The sequence below is a fragment of the Motacilla alba genome, chromosome Z (genome assembly GCF_015832195.1).
Source record: "Motacilla alba alba isolate MOTALB_02 chromosome Z, Motacilla_alba_V1.0_pri, whole genome shotgun sequence".
NCBI classification, from domain to species: Eukaryota; Metazoa; Chordata; class Aves; order Passeriformes; family Motacillidae; genus Motacilla; species Motacilla alba.
This window is the reverse complement of record NC_052046.1, coordinates 39,055,443-39,075,178: the sequence shown is the minus strand read 5'-3', so window position 1 is coordinate 39,075,178 and position 19,736 is coordinate 39,055,443. Positions and strand designations below refer to the sequence as shown.

The window sequence follows — 19,736 nt, the reverse complement described above, 5'->3', positions numbered from 1 at the left end:
TTATCATGTCCTCAGTAATTTTTCACACTGCTCTATGGAAAGATATTTCTGATTTCTCAGCTGGGAAGACACTTAAGCAACTTAGCAAAATGTGATTTCTTCACCCTGAGAATTTCTTTATTTACTCAGACCAGATGTTAAGCTCAGCAGCAGTCTGTTTCCAATACTGCTAAGGGAAAGTGAGGATTCTTGTATAAAATGAGCAACCTTTTTGTAAATGCTCTTGGATTCTAGTACTAATAGTTTAAAGATCAGAGCTGAATGTCACCTGTATGTTTAATAAACCTCTAAAAGTCATAAGCATAGTCAAAATAATAAGATGTCTGTGTTTGGCCATCATTCATAAGCAGTTATCTTATTAGTTAAACAGTCAAATCCCTACATTTTTGTGGAAAATCTGAATGTGATTTGCTATTGAGGATACCTCTTGCTGTTTTCCTTTTTTATTCTCAAAAAAAGAGAGAGAAAGAAAGACAGAGAGAATTTTTTTTTTCTTTTTTTACTTTCTAATCATAGACCAGCTCTTCTTTCAGTGTGGTAAATTTCAGTCATGTATTAGGAAATATTTTGGCTCTCTATTTGCAAGCCGTGTAGTAAGTTTATCCAAAGAAATGAGTATTTATTGCCCACAGACAGATGCAAACTGAAAATTTGATATCTAATATGATAAAAACATGGATCTACAACTGTCTTTCCACTAGTTCTGTTAGTCTTAAGACCTTAATATTTATATAGATCATATGACATTGTTGCCCTAATGTGAGTACTGGAGAAAATTCCTTCTGGTTAGTCCATTAGGAAAGTATCATGCTAGATAAATTATATCTTTGTGTAGGTGATCATAATGAAAAATTTGTGAGAGGTTTCTTTGCTGAAGCACTTCTTTAGAGGAAACAAATGTTGAGAAAATGCCAATTGGCAGTTTGGACTAGATGCACTTTAAATATCTCTTCCAAACCAAATTGTTCTATGATTCTATGAAACTGTGTAAGATACATGACATAGGGTTATAATTGTCAAGTAAAATGTCTTTAGAGAAACACGGTTCTATGAAAGGAAATTAGGCTTTACTCAAAGCATAGGACTCTCACATGATTGCTCTGAATATTAGCAATTAGGGTTTCTGCTTTTCTTTTTCTTTTTTTTTTCATTGTTTCTCTTATAATTTTACTGCCTCTGTCATGTGGTTTCACTGTACATATCAATTTCATTAATAAAACATTTAGAGGAGGGAATGAGGCATGTGCTTGAAGTAAGAATATACCTTTGTGGAAATGCTAGGACTCTTCAGGACAGGGTGTGTCAGAGAAGGGCAGAGAGAGTTTCTGCTTTCATTTTAGTGCCCAGTACACACAGAAAGCATGATATAAAGGTTGTAAAAATTGAACTATGATTTCTTGTGTATTTCTCTTATAGCCATGCTTCCAGAGTAGATATTTATTTTTTTAACTATTTTGTAGTTTGTGAATAGCTAGTTTTGCTCAGATACTGGCCCAAAGTCAGGTAACACAGGAAAATAATTTCTCCTAAAGCAATAATTAGATTATCTCCAGAAAAGAACTATAAAGTCTCAATTTTCTCTGTTTCTCTTCTTTTCCCAGTGAGAAAATAATTTCTGATTGATCTTACCATAATGACAAAAAGTGTAGAATGAAACTAAGAACTAAGCTTAAGACCAAGAACTAAGCTTAAATTCTTGGCCCTGACTTTTCAGCATGAAAAAGTGTGCAGGATGCTAAACAGACATTCATGTTCAGCATATTGAGTTTAAATCTTTTATCATGTCACCCTTTATGCATAATCCAGAAGTTCAGTAGTTGAATCTTTTGAATGGCATAAATATTTTAAGAAAAAATATCAAAGGTCTTGTCTGCCTTAATCCTAAATTCTTAAAGTAAGAGTTTGTGCTTATTTCTATTTTATGCTTGCCTGTTGGGGTTACCTTGATTGCCTCTTCATCTTCATTAACAGATGAATTTTACTTACGCTGCTTAGTTTTTGTTGTCAAGAATTCAACAAAATGCCTCACAAGTCAAGTGAATATTCTTACAGCCTTGCTCAATTCCTAATATTGGCCTGTATTATACCTGTGTATAACACAGGTCAATATCAGAGTATCACTTAGCAGTGCATATCACACAACATAATTCCTCATGATGCTTAAGCAAGAAAATTATTCAAACAGTCCATTCTGAAAGTAAAGTAGTTTATCAAACCGTGAGGGAATTTTCTAGTGTTCCTGGTTTATGACAGTAAAAAAACATTCTCCAAGTCATGAAACAACACAAAAATCGTTCTGGTAGCCTTCATACCATATAAGCAGATTATTTAAAAATAGCTACTCGTAGAAAATATATCATTCATTTCAAAGAGGATGAAGTAACTATTTTTGCTAGCTTTAAAAGTAGTTTGAAGGAAAAGCTTTTCTGTCACATAGATGAGGCCAGTTTTAATGAAACCATTGATCCAGATATGGAAGCAGGAATATCTAAAAAGGGATGGATAGATAAAACATTTCATGCACTCAAATTAAGAATAGCAGTAAGGTAAAAGAAAATTATATTAAAAATTAATTTTAAAATAGTAATCAAAACCAACTAAATTATGTTAAGTAGCCCTTATAAATTTGTAAAAATTACATAGAATTGCTAAAATTATAGCTCTTTATTAACTTTTAATATTAAATGTGTCATGAAAATGTATTTTTCAATACTAGATTAACCAATCTTTGTTCTGAATGCAGTCCTGATCCAGCATATGAATTGAGATATTGATCAGGAGACTTCAAGAGGTCCTTTCCACACAGTTGGTCAGTGGCTTTATAGAAAGTTTCTATAGAAAGTTTCTTCATAGAAAAATTCAAAAAAAGCATGATATGTTAGGTTCAGTTTTTAACATGAACCACAATATTGTGGCTGTAAAAGCTGCAATGCAATGGAATTTAAGAAGCAGAGATTACTCTGATACAAACAGTTGTCTTGACTGAGATCTTCACAGAAAGAGGACAGATAGATTTAGTGTTAATTATAGAAATAAACTTTGGAAGCATATTTGTCAAGCCTCCCTCTGTTTTTTTCCTACAAAACTGTGATTTAGAAGAGCATACCTAAAAGTGCACCTGGAGAAAAATTAGCATTACCTGTCTTATGTTTGTTCCCTTGTTTCATGAATAAACCTCAGTTTATACCATTTTCCTGGGATTATGCAAAAAGACATTTGCTAAGCAAAGAAACCTTCCTCTCTGACTTCTCTGGCACCTCAAAATTAAAAAAAAACCTAACTAATCTAACTTTGTCTAGTCAGTATGATAAACCAATGGGTGATTATTTCAGGAAAAAATAACAGCATATCAACAGAGATCTTCTTAAATGATTTGTCAGTTTGGTACTAGTTTTTGGTGATATCTTGTACAGCCAAGTGCTTCTCAAAATCAAAATGGTAGAAGTTGTTTAAAGTCTTGAATCCAAAATGCCACCTTAATTAAAAAAAAATCTTAAAAATAAGTCAATATTTTCAGGTCAAACCCTGTGCCAGGTAGAAATATGGAAGATTATTTGAATTTAATTAACTAAGTATCTGTACTATCACTTTTAAGAATGATACTACAACTGTTATACAACCAGAAGGAGGATTTTTACTGAAGAACCACCACACTGTAAATTTCAGCTCCCCAGTGTTGTTTTCCTTTACACCTGCCCTACCTCCTCCCTCCACAAAAAAAAAAGCGCTATAATTTATTTTTAATCAATGACTGAGTGTTATAGTGCTTTGTAAGCTCTTTCCTTAAGTAATATAAACCTGCAATAGCATTAAATACACTTTGAAAAAAATGAGACAAAAAAGACAACTTCTAGTCCTAGGTGTCAATGTACAGTAAGTTTTATCTCCTGCCATGTACGACTATAACTTCATAAATTACATTTCTAAAGATTCCATTATTATTTACTAAATTTTAAAAACAGTCAGAAACTGAGTAGATATGCAACTTTAACAGTTTGCACAGATATGTTTTTCTTTTTTATGAGAGTTTAATGTCAAAGATGTGTTATGTACTCACTCTTGAAATATAAAAACAGTGAAAGGAAAAAGATCATCCATCACACTGATCTAGTCAAGGATTTCAGTAACTCAAGTTATTTTGTCTAAAATATTATTTTATTTTATGTATTTTATTTGTTGGGAGTTGAGCTTTTTGTTTTTTATTTTCTTATCAGGTTGATATTAAGATAGTCTGAAGGAGGGAAGTAGTGGAAGACTTTCACCACAATTGTGAAAAATGAGCAGTGTCAGCCTGGTGAGTTTATCTGTTTTTGTTGTTGTATTGATGATGGTTTTCCCACTGATGTTCTCATTTATGTTTGTAGCAAGATTGCAGTTACTGTTGGTTTTATTCTTGATGTAATATTTCTGTGTTAATGTCTTAAACTTTGACATATGTTTTAAAAAAGACAAGTGCTCCATATCTTATTAGCTCTTTGAGATGCAGTTTTGTCATGGATCCAAGCAGTTTCAGTTCCACAGAGTAGTTAGCACATAAAATTATTTTTTAATCCATTAGGTGTGTATACAATACTCCCATATTTTTCCCAGTCTTGTCAGGTCTCTATTTTGCAATTTGAGAAAAACTATGAAATGAAGGATCTGTGTGTAAAATATTATTTTTCTAATTTATTTATTTTATTAATGTAATGGTTTAAGAATAGCATGCCAAATCAGCAGTCTCTCCTCACCCTACCACTCCTATGGGAGACAAAAGGCAAAGATTATGTGTGGAGATAAAACCAATGTACTGGAAACAACAATGAGATAAAAATGGACAGGAACCACAAAAATATGAAAAAACAAAAGTGTGCAAAACAAGGTGATTTACATGGAAAAATGCTCAAAAGCCTGGGACAATAAGAAGCAATTGCAGACAGACCCTCTGTGCTTCCATGCTTTTTCCCCTGACCACGAGCCATGCCCACCTTCTCTGAGGCAAGAACCCCTTACCCTTGCCACCAAGCATGACCTTAGATGGTTTAGAATAACAACCTAGACATACCAACGTAGCCCCAGGCTCTGCTCCCTCATGGCTACTGTGAAAAAATTAATTCTGTTCTGGCCAAAAAAATAGGACAACTAATTAAAATAAAACAAACAAACAAAAAAAAGGCAAAACCCACAACTTTTCTAGGCTTTCAAATTGTAATTTTAAAGCAGTTATTTATTCGAACCTTAATCATGCAAATGTTTGCTTCAGGTGAGTTTTCCTTCTATGAAATACCTTTCTGTGGATTTTTTTTCTTCTCTAGAAGAAAGTCAGTGAAATTAAAGCAGTGCTATCTCTTTCAGGAGGACAAGTAGTTTTAAATGTTTAGGGATAACAGTGTCTAACTCCCCAATGTGACTGGAATAAACCCTTCTGTTTTCTTTACACACACACACAGCCTTTGGCTAATGGTGTCCTGCGAAGTGCTGGGAAGTGCAAAGACAGTTTTAGAAATTAAAAAATAATTGCAGCTCTTAAAAGATAACAAATTCAAGTTTGTAATCTGAAAATACTGAAAAACTGTGGTATCACATATCTAACATAATATAAAACCAGATTTATAAATGCATTAAATTTATCAGCCAAAAAATACCTAATAAGGAGCTGCAGGCTTCAATCAAGACTGGTCTTTTATGATCTTTAATTTCATATATATACCTATGTAAGTGTAGTAATTTATGTTTGTATGTATGTTTAGGTATGTTTCTATCTATCTGTCTGTCTGTCTAGCTATCTGTCTGTCTATCCATCTATCTCTGATGATCTACATCCTTTATTTAAAGGAAATACAATCATTTCTCTGTTTGTCTACCAGTACTGACAATTAATCAGTAGTGCTTTACCACTGGACTAACTTTTAACAGCATAATACATAATAATGACAAAACCAAAAACCCCTCTGTCCTGATTTAGCGGTGGTGTTTCCAGTTTTAATTTTCCCACTGAAACATCCAAGATCACACCCTGCTTGCTCACTCCTTCCTTCCTGGCTATGGCAGGATGGAGAGGAGAAGGGGTGGCACTAAAAGGTAAAGGTACTGTATTGAGATAAGAACAATTAACTAGAAACAGCAATGAAATAAGGAGAACAAAATAACAATACTAATACTGATAACAGAGTGTACAAGACAGCAAAACGATTCACAGGCCATTGCTCACCATGTGGAACCCGACGCCACCTAACTGCATAACTTGCACACTCTGGCCAAACTGGAAATGGACCCAGCCCCTTCCTTAAAACCTGCACATGATATGAGTAGGTATTGAGGCACAAGAGTGCTTTCCAGAGGTTAAATTTGCCCCAGGACACTTGGGACTTTCATGATTTAACATCACCAGCTCTCACTTAATGTTTCAGGTAGCACAAAAATGCATTGTTTCTTCAAGGTGTTTAAAATGTGTTTTAATGTGTTTAAATTGGTAGCTGTTCAGTCCTCCTTGAAAATTCTTGCCATCCAGAAAGTGAAAATACATCTATAGGATGTCTTTGGAGAAGGAAAAGCTTGTAATTCCATTATGCAGAACAGATAATTTTGTGTAAACCTACCTGCATGCCTCACTTTAAGCATGTCAGGGATGCATGTACCTTTCAGAATTATTTTCAAAATGTAGCTTGTTTTGATTCCCATTAGGTATAAGAAGACGCTTTTGTTTAGTTGGTTAGTAGGTTGGCTTGTTTGTTAGTTGCTACTTGGCTGGTTTTTTATCCATGAGGGGGATTAGATACTGATGAAAATTTCCTAGAGCAATTATGAGATATCTGTCCTTGAAGAATAAATCGGGCATGATCTTCAGCATCTTGATCTAAGTAGTCCTGCTTTAAGAAGTGAGTGGGACTAGATGACCTCCAAAGTGTGCTTCCTTTCAAAATCGTTCTGTAGATTTATAGATCTGATTCTGTGGTTAAAGTTATTCCCAAGAAGGAGGAGGAGAGTCCTATCAGCATTTTTTCTTAAATTCACTAACCACTTCATGGAATTAGTTATGAAATATAAATGAAACTGGCATGAAATTTCAGTATGTTCCAATTAAAGAAATTGTCAAGTGACTTAAACTGTGAGAAAAAGTAGCCCAGCTTTGGGAAGATCACATGCTCTTAGGTACAAAGATTTTGCAAACCGTTGCTTTTAAAATGGGAGCAATTGGTAAGCTACTGGAAATCCTGACCAAATTTTTGATATAGAAATTTGAAAATGTGTTAATGCACCTTCCTTTGGGAAATCTGAAGTTGAGGCAAAAACTGCAGACTTCTGGGATAGATTCTCTCTTTTTTTTTTGTTGTAGTTTACTTCTTGCTGTCATATGTTGCTTTTGCTAAAGAAAACCAAGAAAGGTTTTATGACTGTAATTTCTTAATTTTTTAAGTTCAGAAGAGTAGAGTGCTTAATGTTGCAATGACCAGGGTTTGGTAGAGGTCAAAGGAATTGCAGAGATCCAGAAATCCAGAGATAAATCTGGACAAATACTGTTTAAAGAAAACAGAGTAATTTGACTGAAAAAGTAACCCACACCCCAAAGTGATTCATTACTGAAAACATACTAATCTTAAAAGCATCATTGCCATAAGTCATGCAACAGGTAAGAAGTATTACTGTTGACTGTTTAAGCCTTTATTTTTACCTACTTCAAAATGCCATCTAATTCCTGACACTCTTTTCAGTTCCTGCCTGTATTGATAACTGTTAACATTTTCCTTACCTTGATCTTCTTTTGGCATTTCTAAAACACCTTCATTTAATAAGGAATTAATTTGCAGCTTTAACAATGATTTTTAGTCCTTAACTTTTTTTGCTGTCAATGTGTTTTTAAGCATATTAATTGAAATGAGAAAGAAAAGATGATTTGGGTAACTGCATCAGTAAACACCATAATTAAGAATAGCATACTGATTTGGGGTTTTTTTGTTAGTGTTTGTTGTTGTTCTTGCTGTTGTGTAAAAATGTACTATCAGTTTTTTGAGCAATATTTCAAACATAACGTAATATTAAGTACTCTTAAGAGAAATTAGATTATTTCATCTTAATATAATTATGGTCTTTGATATATTAAAAAAGTTATATGACATTACTGTAGCAAGCAGTATCATCAAGATGAAACCTTGACTGTTAATTCCACACTCTTAGTCTGAGAAAATAGAGGTAGTGAAGTTAGGTGCCTTTCCAGGTATGGGAACAGTTTCATAAATAGCTTTTATACAGGGAAGGAACAAAAGTGCTGTCCTGAGACAATGTGCTATTTATACCTTGACTCCCTTGTGTTGTTCTGGTTTGGAAAAAGATTCCATTTAGTGTAGAGAGTTTTCCCAAAACTGAATATTACTGTGATTCTTTTGAGTAATACAGAATTGTACCCTGCCATCATTGAGACAAAGAATAAATATGCCTGGAGTAAATGTTTCAAGAGCTATCATGTCTACTTCCCTTAGCTGAAAAGAGTGGGTGAGTCTACTTGACTATCACTGTACTAACTATATAAATATATTTCTTCAAAATCAGTTTCACAGGTTTAGAATCCCACACCTACCTTCATGTTCAAGATCTTATTCTATTCCTGTATTGGTAAACTGAGTGGTGTTTGATCTAGCTCTGGAATAAAGGTGCATGCCATGTTCATGTCACTGTGTTATTTCAATACAGAAGCTACAAGATGCTTCTGTTAGGTTGTTATATTTCTTCATATTAACTTGTAGAAGATACTTCTGGGCATGTCCAGTTTCTCAGTATACATTATCAGATTCAATTTGATCAAATAAGCTAAGCCACTCTGGGTTATCAATTCCCTTTTCTCTTGTTTTAATGAAAATTTCTAGGGCTTTCCTTGCATTTTCAGATGCATTAAGAATAGAGACAAGGAATCCCTGAATTTCTCATATTCTTTATTTTGGGGTTTTTTGTTCATATTGGCTTTCTCTTGTTGTCTGCAAGACATCTGTGACAGTGAAAGTGTTATCAAATCATTGTGGAAAGGTTGCTCTTTGATCTGCTAATTTAGTAGAGGTATGAAAAGATGCTTTCAACACACTTTGCAAACAGTAGGTGTGGATGGTAGGAAGGGTCATAAATGACAGGGAGAGATCAACTCAGAAAGTAGGACAGGAGTTGTAGCAAGAGGAAGTAAGACAATACAGGTGGAAAGAGAATAAAGGCTAGACTGATAAAATATTACAAAGGTAGTGAGAAAGGGAGAGAGAAAACTCTGAAGTTAAATAGTGTGCAGTGTATTTTCAGTATATAGTTATGTCTGCAAGATCACTGACATTTTTCTGCACATTATGTCCTATTACAAACATCATAAATTGAAATGTTTTAGAAGCAAGTAAACAAAAAATTCTGCTCATTTAACATTTTTCCATTCCTCTCTTTTTAAAAGAATACACCCAGAACCTATGACCACTGTCCAGCTTGTGATGAAGCTGTAAGTTTCCAAAACAAGAATATCATCAGTCCCTTCCCTGATGTCATAAGAAATGTATGATTTCCTTCCCTTCATAATATTTTCTATAGTTTTGATATATCATTCAGTTGTTAGTAAATATTACTCAAGTTACTTAACCTCTTTATTCAGGAGATGTCCCTTTTTTGAGTTGGACTTATGATCCTTCTGGGTCCCTTCCAATTCAGAATATTCTCTAATTTGGAGAATAAATAATCTGGAGGGAGATTTTATGATGAAAAATGAGATAGGACAATAAACTAGTTCTGCTGGACTTTCATCAGACCATGGAACAGTGGAGGAGGTAATGTCAAGCATTAACAGCTCGGAAATATAGAGATCATATTTACTTGCTAAACCTCCCATTGCTTAGTTCATGCCTTGTTCTTACACAATTTTACCATTTATTTTGGTTCATCTGTAGGCCCAGGAGGTTAGTAAATTTTCTAAACCCTTCTTTTTGAACTCTCTCTCCTAATAATGCCCTAATTAAAGCTCTGTGAAAACAAGTCAGATTCAAGGAAATTCTTTTTTTTTGCTTTTAAGAATTTCTATGTATTTTGCAGAGTTGGTTTTAAACCTTAGATTATCCATATGTTTCACTGTGTTCTTGAAGGACATCCAGTCTTCAGCTGATTTGAAGTAGAATTTATAACCCTTTAATTAATTTCTGATTTCCTGTGATGAAAGCAGATAAAAAAGGCTCATTAAGGGAATAAAGTATTCCATCTTTAACAATGCTCTTTACTTTTTAAAAAAGCAGAAAACATTCTATTATGTGAAATTGCAAAACCTTTTGGCTGTTTTCTGATATTTCTGTTAAAAAGTATGCTTTATAATAAGAATGGAATGGTGTCAGATTCACTTTGAAATCTAACTATCCAATGCTGGAAAAGAAAGTATCTCCTGACCTATGCAGCAGTGAGTTAGGGTCCACAATCTTATATTTGGACTTCACACAAGCATAAATGTACCTCTTCTGTGAGTTCTGGCTTATTGTTGTTTTATTTTTATTTTGCAATTATTTGTTCTAAAAACACATCTCCATAATTTCCTTACACTTTATTAACTTTCAAATACTAGTAGTAAACAAAAATTTAAGAGTATGCCAGCCCATATAGATTTTATTTAATTGACGGACTGTGCCTCACTCATATTAGAAGAAATAATTTGTCAGAAAAAAGTCCTGAGAGACCTTTATGTTGAAAAGCATTTTTACATGAACATTTTACATGAACTCAGATATTTGACTCACAATGTCAATGAACTGCGTTTGAGAATGATTTTGTGTTCTTCTAGAAGAGTAAGCTGTCCAGTTCATAAATATATGCTACAACAACTTTCCCAACAAGCTTCTCCCTATCTAGAAGAAATCCTGAAGGACACTGCACAAAATTGCTAATTATGATCCTCTTTGTAATATACAAAATATTCTTGTTGAAATTTGCTTTATTGTACCTTACCTAGATAGTTGAGAAATGCTTACCTATCAAAGAAAATGCTTAGCTATGTTATGTTATTAATCAAAATCTATGCCTCTAGCAACCATTACTACAGCAAAATAAAACAAAATGTAGAAGGGGTAAAAAGGAAAATGAAGCTATTATACCAAACCTGTATACAATGTTGATTTTTTTTTTTTTAATTTTAACTGTCAGAAAATTTTATTGTTCAGCACTGATGCATAAATTTGCTCTCAAGATGGCAAGACGGTGATATTGAAGGCAGTTGGTGACAAGACTGGGTTTTCACTTCATAATTTATTGTGCTTAATTTATCAGTAAGTTAGGCTTATTCAGTAGTCCTATATGTTAAAATATTTTAATTAAAGTAACTTTCTAATTAGCTACTTTATGACTTTGAGCTAGAACTGATTTATTCTTTGTGGAGGAGCCATAAAGCACTTCCCACTTTATAATATATTAGTAGAGAGAAAAAGAATATATTACAATCTTTATGACAATATTAATGGCCAAAGTTAATTTACAAACCAATGTCTTCACATGATATTGCATGAAAAAGCAGATAAGATGTGTTTTGCCCAAGCTAAATGTAATCAAAGAAGAAAATGGAAAAACATGGCAATGCATGCAGCAGGACAAAGCAGAGAGGTGGCTTGGATGAAGTACTCTCAAATGCTAAATTCAGTATTGGCTTAATGAGGAAATTCTGTGAGTTTATTTTTGTTTGTTTGTTTTATGGGCTGCAAGATAATTAGCAATAATTTTTTTCTACTACGATGTATAACAGAAAAAAATGTTCCAGCATCTCTGGAAATGCTTTTAGTAGCACAAATATATTTCTCCTGGCCTTTGCCCACTCTTCTAAAAGAAGTCCAGAGTGCTTTGTTCTTTTATTGAATTGGCTCCATGGCATTTTACTGCAAGGGTTAAGGAAAAAAGGAGACATTGGCAATCCATATGGAATAGCCAGCATGAAAATCATTGAATTAGAGAGCTGCTGCATAAATAGAAACAAGAGTGAACAATGAGGGGAGAGACCTCATGAAGGTGAGAAGCCCATTTATATGTGTGCCCAGGACAATCCTTCAAGAAGGAAAAGGGAATACACACTCAGGTACCCTCTCACTTGTTAGGGCAAAGGACTTGTATCACAGGACACTCCTTCTTTTTTAAATAAGCTCTGTCATCTACAAGGGCTGTCTTCAAAAATGCAGGTACATGTGAGGACTGTTTTCAGCAAATTTCAGGAACCTGAAGTCTCTTAGAGAATCATTCTATAATTTATTTAGAACCATTATCCTTTATCCTGTCACAAGAGGTCATGCTAAAAGGTTTGTCCTATCTTTCTCACAAGCCTCCTTTAAGTACTGAAAGGCCACAGTTAAATCTTCATGGTGTCTTCTCCTGGCTAAAGAACTTCAACTCTCTTAGCCTTTATTCATAGGAGAGGGGTCCCATTTCTCTGCCATTTTTAAATATTTCCAACTAACCGTAATAAGGCTTCAGATTGATAGTTGTTTTATTTTTCCTCATTTCACTTTTTCTTATCCCCCTCTCTGCCTCTGTCAGTGTATATTGACAAAATTGAGCATTATTCTTGCTGTTTCTTTTCATGTGTAAGGGACAATCCAGAATACTCCAAGCTGCATTTTTATATTCTTTTTTTTTTTTAAATAAATCTAGTGCACTCTCTTACTAGAAGCTCTTTCCTTTCTAATGGAGCACATCATAATCAAAATTACAAATCTTCCTCACCTAAAGTAAAATAATAGATTTGATTAATACAGGAATGGGCTGGTAATGTGTAATAATTATGGCTAATATGTCACAAAAGGCAATAAATACGGATAGTAAGATGTACAACAGCCATTTTCAGGAATGCAAAAGCCACTAAATATATTCCTTCTATCTCTTCTAGTTTGTTTCAGTATGTAAATTCATCCTTTTAAGACTATGCAGCTGTTGTCAAATTAAAAATTTATCTGTAGCCTACCAAGATACAGCAGAATTTTCCAGCAGTAAACTTTGCTGGAAAAAGGAAAGGAGAGGAAACAAATAAAATTAATAAAATCAGCATATTCATTGAAAATAATACATCAATTCTCATGAAACTGCAGATGTATAAAGGATATGCAAGCATACCTGCATTCATGGATGCATGCATTTTTGCTTTTGTAAAGGACCAGCTGCTCTCTAGGGTGGTGATGTGCCTGTAGGAAGCTGATCAGAGTCCATTTCATCTCTCCCCGTTGATTGTGAGAAAAATATCAAACAAAACAAGGGGGGTTTCTTCTTGTTATGCATTATTATGAATTTCAAATCCAAAGTTAGAATTGTATCTGAAGTAAATGGGTGAAATCCTTTGAGACTTTTTCACCAGTGTGTGATTTCATTAGAATTCATTAAGTCACTGCAGAGAAAAAGAATAGGGGAAAAAAAAAAGAGCAATCCCAGGGAGGGTTGTTCATTTCAGCTTTATTTTTTGTCCTATGAATTACATACTGGCAAGATTTTTTTAAGATTTTCTGTCTTGGTTTTTATGATGGTTTGCATTGCCACCTCCAATGTACTGCCAGTAAGGCAATATAATTGGGTCTAAAATTTCAATCAACATATTCTCAAGTTCTGAGCAGATATAAGTGTAGCATTGTATCTTATCTCTATCCTCTACTGAATGTGTTTTATTTCTGTTAAAAATTATGTATTTATAAGACTGTAAAACTTGGAAGGAGTTTCACATATTAAATTTTGCTACAGTATCAAAACTAAATCCTTCCCTGCATGTCGGCATGCTAAAGCACTAACATTTAGCAGCAAAAATTCAGTAGCTTGATTAGTTCAGTGTTTTGAGGTGTTTTTTCTTTTTATTGCACTGCTGCTATGCCCATACAATATTGAAATTTGAAGAAACTCTGTGTTATCTCAACATTAATATTTTCTGTGTTCTATTTTTCACTTGTTTGTTGAATTTTAATTCCCCTGGAACCCTGGAGTGTGGCTGATAAAAATACTAATAGTGATTAACATTTGGACTGCATGATATGTAAGTAGCGAAAACCTTCTGTAATACTCCATCATCTAGAAAGAGGAAAATTTGGAAATAAGTGGTCAGTGAGTCTTTTGAAAAAGTTCTTTTTGGTTTCAGGTTTAAGGAAATTTAATTTATGTGCTACCATAAATTAATTTTTTGAATGGTCTGTTAATTGAAATTCTAGATGTTAAAGGGCAAGTGGTTTGATTTCACAAGACTGGCAGGGTACTAATTCCTCTGTATTTTTGTTTAACTTCCATGAATTTCTCAAGAAAATATAGCAAGCTCCCTGACAGATTTAAAAGGCTTAGCAAGGGAAAAAAGTCAGTTTGATTGGTTAGTTGATTTAGAAAGACATTTGAGTTTGGCAAATACTTATCTCAATTGTCATACACCTCAGCATGCCCCTTCTTTAAATTAAAAAAATTAAATTAAATTAAAGTCATATTATTTATTGTGGAGTGTAAGAGCTCCACAGAGTGTTGCTTTATTTATAAACTCAAGCAATGAAATTGTGCATATTTCTGCAATGGCACATTTAAGGGACATAAATTTTGTCTTATAATTCTGCAAATATTGGGCTATCCATGATCAAGATGGTTTTTGGTATAAGCTGTAGAAGAGGTAAATTGTCCTACTGTTAATCAGAGCACAACAGAAAAAAAAAAAAACCAAACAAGAAAACCAAACAAAAATCAAACAATAAAAAACTCCCAAACCACCAATTTTTTTGGAACTATGAACATTTAAGAAACATTTATTTGGAAACTACCTGCTTCTGTTATTCCTTCAGGAAGTATGGAGGCTCTGTTATGCATCCAGGATGAACCATCATGATGTTTTGCTTAGTCGGTATTCTAGAACTGATTAAAATTATCAGAGATTGGCAGAAGGTAACACACTGACACAGGAAAATTTAAATCAGGTAGAGGAGATGACAGCTTTTTTCTTCTTCCTCCCTAAAGAAAAATGGAATATTTTTACAAAAATATTTCAAAGTATTCCTTTTAATCATAAAGCCATTTCAGGGATCATTTTCTGATCAGCATTATTTGTAACATCATCTTACATTAGAAGACAGAAGTTAGACACGCTTGTCTTTTATTTTGATATAGGTAATATCTATAAACTCTCGAGACTATATCTTCTTCTGAAAGTTCAGGAAGAATTCTGGCCTTTAACATCCCATTGTGAAGTCCAGGCAGAATGTCTGCCACATTTGTGGAAACTTATTGCAAAGCATAAAGAATATTTTGACAAAGCTCTTTACTGCCTGTTAAGCACTAATTTCACATTCTCAGGGTGCTTCAAAGAATTTTGTCACAGAATCACAATAAAATACAGAAATATTTTGTCATTGCCATGTAAGATTTGAAGTGAGACACTACAGAGAATGACATTTGTTATTAATTACAGGTCTAGGTCTCCTTTGGCATTCTCAACAGCATATTTTTCAGACTTTATGGAGGATAGCAATTAACTTTTCAAAAAGGGCCACTCATGAGGATCCCAACATCTAAAATTAGATCTCTAAGTTAAAAAATCTTGTCTAAAAACCTGACTTTGCTGCTACTAATGTTAATAATAAACCTCAGGGCCTTAAGATCTCATTTACATTTTCTCTCTTCCTCTGTGGATAGTTTGTTCTGGATGAATCCTCCTGCGATATCAAGGCTGTATCTGCTGCATTCCTTTATCATAACAGACTGCAGTGCCACTTCAGTAATTGCTGGAGACAGCTAGGCAGCAGCATTTAAAATGCTATGTGTGGAAGCAAAGCCACTTTTGGAATTAGGGACATATTTCTTGCTGAAGTTGCTTCTTAACATTTCTTTAGTTTGGTTTGGGTTTTTTTCTTGTGGTGCTTTTTAGTGTTTGACTAATTCTGTTATCACAGGCTGCCTTAATGACATTTCTGTAGGAAATTAGTATTTGGGTTGGGTCAGAAGTAAGACGTCTATTTACAAGTATTCTTTTGTTTGGTGGTTTGTTTGTTTCCCGATTAGGACTCTTTTTGTATCCCTGTCTCAGCAGTCCATGAGCTCTTAGTCTGAGAGTAATTTGCCCTTCAGGGGTTTTTGTTTTAAAGTTAAAAAAAAAAAACAAAACCAAAAACAACCAACCAAACAGAAAACCCTCTCTTAAATGTGAAGAATGTGTAGGTAATCTGTGATCACATGTGCAGCCTTTCTGTCCCTGACCTAATTATTTTTCCTGTATTTTAAATAGAAAAGATATTTTAGCTTAGTACTGCAGGTGTTTTAATCTGTGAAAATGTGATTGTTCTGAAGAGCATTCATTTTATAAATAGCATAAGTAATCAAAGGTAAACACTTATATACAGTATTACTGTTATATACAGCAGTCAGTTGGGAAAGTGAAAATTATCTGAAATAAATTGAAACACCTTTTCTGAAAAATGCAAATATTATTCTTAAAATGTATCTCATAACAGAATTTTTCTATTTTGTGTCTATTATACATGTAACTGTAAATGTAGTGAAAATAAGGACAAGTTCTGAAAGGGCTTAAACTCTTCTTCATAACTTCTAAATCTATAACTCCAGTAGCGTATGTTAGTTCATTTATTGTGCATGGATTTGCGCAATCATAGCTCTCTTGAGGTGGAATAGTTAGAGGTGCCACTCTTGAGCAATGACAACATAAGATGCAATACATAGGTTCCTAAATTGAAAAGTTCCCTTTCCTAAACAAAAATTAAAAAAAAAAAGCCTGGAATTAAGGTAGAACTATGACATATGAAAAGTACGGAATGCCTTGAAAAATGCTGAATTATTCTAAGAATAAATATTTTTCAATTACCTTTTTTCTTTGTCAAATTTTTTTAAAAAATAAAGAAATTAACATAGTCATTGGGATTGCCACAAAATTAACTTTATTATTTGTAAATATATTTTTCTCTTAGTTTTAAGAGAATATTTAGGCACTATGCAGTTTTCACCAAACAAAACTCTTTAACTTGGTTCTTCACTGTTTAGACAACATCATCACTGTGAATAAGGGTGAACAGGCTGTAGTTTGAGAAGAATCTGTTTTTTAATTATGTTATTTAATTTCAAGTAATTTTTAATGGAAAAGCTGCTGAAGTTGTTTTTTAAAGTCTCCCCTCTCTTTTTTCCAAGCTTGAATTAGATGTGTTTAGCTGGGTACGCTGCAGAGGTAAGTTGTATAGCAAGACACCCCCACACAGTCTGGTCACATACTGCTGCACAGCTCTTCTTTAAGATGGCTCTGCTTAGAGTACCCTGCTAGTTTTCCCCATTGTGATTTTTTCTGCCTCTGAAGTGTCAAAAGAATCCAAAGGGAAAAAAATATCCATGAGAATTACCTGTTTGGGTTGTATTTAGCTCCTATAAAGTCAGACTTTTACTTGTACTTCTTCAACTAAAGTTCAAGAGCATTTTTTATTTAGTATTTTATCAGTAAATTCTGATAGATATCAAGTACCCTAATCCTGAAACATTAAAATACATTTGCCCAAATGATCACTGAAGTCAGATGGATCATCTATATGTCTGAATCTTAGTATTTTGAAGAACTCCCTGTATTTGTCTCCAGATATGAGTACTCTGAGGAAACATTTTTGTCAATGAACAGCTATATGAATTTCATGTAGATGTTCATATAGGCAAATTATTACTATTTTATTATGTGCACCCATTTTCAAAGTTTTCATTAAAACACATATAGTGGTGAAATTCTCTATTTTCTTAACAAAAGAGAATACAGTAATTTTGAGTGTTATTTAAAATACTACACAAAATAATGTTCTTTCTTACTGAAGAAGAAATTGCCAGAAAAAAAAAATACCACAAAATCCTGAGATTTATTATTTGCTTCTTTTTTCCTTCTTTTTTTTTTTTTTGTTGGGTTTTCTTAAATATGGATAAAATTTCCACTTATGATTCATAAAAAAATGTCTTTCATGGATATCTCATAAATTTAAGATGAGTTATTTCTAATAATAACTACATAGCAGCATATCTGTAATTTCTTCATTTTTCCAAGCTGCCATGGTATTTGGTATTTTGAAGCAAGCTTTAGTCTGAGCATTGTCTTATTCCTGTTCATAAAAATGAAATTTACTAATATATATAAATTTAATAATATACTAATATATAGAACTGTTCGGCTGGTTTTGCTACAGCAGCATGGTTGGTGAGCCACAAAAAAAGATTTACAGTACAGTTTAATTATTTTGGGTTTATTGACAAATATAAATGAATCGCATGAAATCAGGCCATCATCAGATTCTAACAGTCAAAAGAATTTCTGAAATATTATATTTCAGGATACCTTCTGCCATTCTGCTCTGTGACAGCCTGAAAAATAAAACATTATTTTTCTTTTGGAGTTTTCACGCTGAGTGGCTTGTACCTTTACACTTGATGAACTTTGTTGTTGATTTCTGGAGTCTAGGGCCTGGAGACTAAACATGATCAGTATAGTTTTATGGACAGAAAGAATTCAAGTACTTCTGAAAAGTGTAAATTCAGTATTTTAGAGATCTAGTCAGCTTTTCTTCTTGGAGGAATTGTGCAAACAGATTAGTTTCTAATTCCAAAGACACATCAAAAAAGACTTTCAGTTTACACCATTATTCTATGTCAGTGCCAGGTAACCTTATTCGCTGCTTGAAGAAGAATATGGCTTTATAGAAGTTGGTTTTGTCAATGTTTGGGCTTGCTCCTGTCCTACATTTATATTGGATGTGGTTGTGGTTTATGAGCAAATATATTAAGTAGATTATTTATACTGGTGTACTGCTTTTCACTTCAGCTTTTCCATTTCATGCATAATTTTTTGCAAATGGTTCAATTTAATTATTGTGGATGAATGGTCCTACAAACCATAAAGCAAAAGTTTAATTGATTCAATTGAATTTATATAATGTTACCTGTCTGAGATTAAATTTCAAATAACATAGAGAACAGAGAAATGAGTCCTTGGTAGAAAAAGACGCTTGCAAATTAAATTAAGTAAAGAACAAAAAATAATTCTAATTAATTTTGAGGGGAAATATTTGAAGAGATCAGTGTTTTTCTGCCTAAAGATGGCTGGATTTGGATGACATGGTAAGACTGACAAAGAATTAAGACAGTGAGCAAACACCAATCAAGACAAGTATCAGCAGAAATAGTAACAAAAAGGACAGTGCGAAAACATATTTTTATGTAATGACCTGGAAATTTGTCTGTCTCTGTTGTGACTGTACTTCTTGTGACTGTACTTCTCTGTTGTGACTGTACATCTTTTTAGCCTGTCTTCCCTTCTTATTGCTTTCGAACTATTATCAGTCGGTCTGAAAAATTACACCTTCTTTCATGGTCACTGATGCTTCAGGCAGCCCCAGGCCTTGTTAATACAGGAAAGGGTAGTCATCCAAGTTCTGTGCTCAGCCTTGTAAGCAATCCAGTGACCAAAGGGATGGTTAGTTCATTAGAAGACAGTAAAATGAGAAATATGTCCAATCTGGCCACTGGTTTGTGGGAGTCTAGATAAAGCATGATGATGAAGGCAGATTTTTTTTTAAACAATGAGTGCAGATGTCTGTGTTTCATCAGACTTACAGAAGAAACCAACTGGGAAACCTCACCTATCAATAAGTTAAAAATGCAGTAAAAAAATAGGGCATCGCTTCAACAAGGTACAGAGAATAAGGTCCCAATGAAACCACAGTAAATGAGATAAAATAAAAGAATTGGTCTCACTTTTGTTATCTTCTTGATGAGAAATGGTAACACTAAATTCTTTTGCT

The 19,736-nt window shown here is 33.5% G+C and overlaps 1 protein-coding gene across 9 annotated transcripts in view; it reads left to right on the top strand.

Annotated features, from left to right (window-relative positions):
- Positions 1-19,736, top strand: part of LINGO2 (leucine rich repeat and Ig domain containing 2) — a 493,424-nt gene that overhangs the window by 251,019 nt on the left and 222,669 nt on the right. For all 9 annotated transcript variants that reach the window (XM_038123766.1, XM_038123768.1, XM_038123765.1 and 6 more), the window contains one exon: positions 4,215-4,294. The gene's annotated coding sequence lies outside the window, so the exon portion shown is untranslated. The remainder of the gene's footprint in view (positions 1-4,214; positions 4,295-19,736) is intronic.